This window comes from Bos indicus x Bos taurus, chromosome 4, assembly GCF_003369695.1.
Source record: "Bos indicus x Bos taurus breed Angus x Brahman F1 hybrid chromosome 4, Bos_hybrid_MaternalHap_v2.0, whole genome shotgun sequence".
NCBI lineage: Eukaryota > Metazoa > Chordata > Mammalia > Artiodactyla > Bovidae > Bos > Bos indicus x Bos taurus.
Window position 1 is genome coordinate 88,138,081 of NC_040079.1, and position 2,194 is coordinate 88,140,274.

Consider the following 2,194-nt stretch of genomic DNA (forward strand, 5'->3'; position numbering starts at 1 on the left):
ATTTCTTTATCAATAAAAAGCATCTTGAAGCAGTGGAAAGATTTCGTAATTCTAGTCAGTGATATGCTTCTGCTTTACTTAGAAAATTCATCCCCAAATGTGACTGTTGATTATTACCTAATCACTGATAGGGAGAGATAGCTAAGTTGAAGAATCTGGCATCTTCTTTATTTTTTCTTCCATTTATAAAACTTGGATCATTTTCCTCAGGGGATATTCAAATTGCCAACCTAAAGCTGGAGATCTTGTCCTACCCTGTATTTGTGCAATTGGTACTCTCGCTAGAAAACGTTCTTGAATGTTGATAGCCAAGATAAAGGAAGCTATTACAAAGGACACTATTAAAATGTACTTCTTACAAAGTGTAGAAGCCCCTTATAATCATGTTTTCTTCTAAACTACACTTATTTGGATGTGCTGTGGTTTAAATAACAACACTCAAAATAAAACAACTGTGTGGTTAAAAGCTGGGTGACATGCTATTGAAAGTGTCCTGTCTTTGGGTAAAGAAAATCTTCCTACTTGCTGTTAATTAGTTTTTAAAGAAATCTAAATAAAGCATAGATTCAGATTTATTTACTTATTTTTTAATTGTTTAGTTTTTATTTCATAATCATAAATTTAACTTTGCAATCCAGCTAACCTTGAAGGGGGATAAGGAAAATATGGAACCCAAAGAACTGTAGCAAGAGCACAAAGATTATAGGATATTTCGAGCAGATGGGGGTGAAGGGGTGCTCTCCTGGGCTACAGAAGGAACGGTCTGGTGGTTAAGTAAAACACAAGTCAAATTTATTAGATTTGTCCACAGTCAGCAATGGTGATCTTCTTGCTGGTCTTGCCATTCCTGGACCCAAAGCGCTCCATGGCTTCCACAACATCCATGCCCTCTTTTACCTTGCCAAAGACCACATGCTTGCCGTCCAACCACTCAGTCTTGGCAGTGCAGGTGAAAAACTGGGAACCATTTGTGTTGGGGCCAGCATTTGCCGTGGACAAGATGCCAGGACCTGTATGCTTCAGAATGAAATTCTCATCATCAAATTTCTCGCCATAGATGGACTTGCCACCAGTACCATTATGGCATGTGGAGTCACCACCCTGGCACATAAATCCCGGGATTATTCTGTGAAAGCAGGAACCTTTATAACCAAATCCTTTCTCTCCAGTGCGCAGAGCATGAACGTTTTCTGCTGTCTTTGGAACTTTGTCTGCAAACAGCTCAAAAGAGACGCGGCCCAAGGGCTCGCCGTCGACAGCGATGTTGAAGAACACAGTGGGGTTGACCATGGCTAGACAGCAAGAGAGGTTCCGGGGTGGCTGTGTCTGCAAGGCCATAGATTCAGATTTAAAGTTTGTTTAATTTATTCTAATTTTAAAAATCATCTTGCAAATACGTTCTTTAATGATGGTAGAATAGTTAAGAGAATAAACTTTGGGGTGAGACTGCCTGGGTTTGAATCTCAGCTCCACTGTTTACCTTTTCTGTGACCTTAAATAATTTCACTTCTTTATGTCTCCATTTCCTAATTCATAAAAGGGAGATGCTGTGGACTCCTTGGCATTGTGAAGATTAAGTGAGATGAATATGTACAGAAGGCTTAGAACTGTGTGTCTGGCACAGAATAAGTATTGAGCTGTCACTGTACTTTGTGCTCTGTGCTTCCCCTCTCATCCCTGTCAATATTTTAGTCATAAAAATGGATATTAATACTGTTGTTCCGATAGTGGGATGTGATAGAAAGTACTGAGACAGGAGTTAGAATAATTTGTTCTAAGTGACCTAATTTCTTTAATTTTCAGTTTACTCATGGGTTAATTGTTCAAGTTCCAGAAGAACTGATCTCAAAGGTCTTTTCCAGATTGAAAATCCTGTGATTAATCTATAGTCAGACTAAAAGAGATGTTTTCTGTTTTCACTGCCACTCACCCAATGTGATTATAATCCAAATGTCACTCAACTCTAGTAAATACACAGCATTAAATTCACCAGGAGGAGAGATCTATCCACTCTGTTGCACTGTTTGTCTCCTCTCTCTTATAAGGATGAATGCAGCTGCCTGGCATCTGGACCAGATCATCAGTATATTTGCTTCCCTCTCCGTGCACCAGGTGATGACATGGGCATCTCATGTGATCAGTGTGGTTTCATTCTTAAATGGAATTTGGTTTCACTTCTTGTTGAGTTTCTGTC

General features: G+C 39.3%; 1 pseudogene across 1 annotated transcript; it reads right to left on the reverse strand.

The window, feature by feature from the left end:
• Positions 1-770: 770 nt before the first annotated feature.
• On the reverse strand, positions 771-1,329 carry LOC113891897 (annotated as a pseudogene). The gene has a single exon (XR_003510901.1). The product of XR_003510901.1 is annotated as a peptidyl-prolyl cis-trans isomerase A pseudogene (transcript).
• Positions 1,330-2,194: the final 865 nt, after the last annotated feature.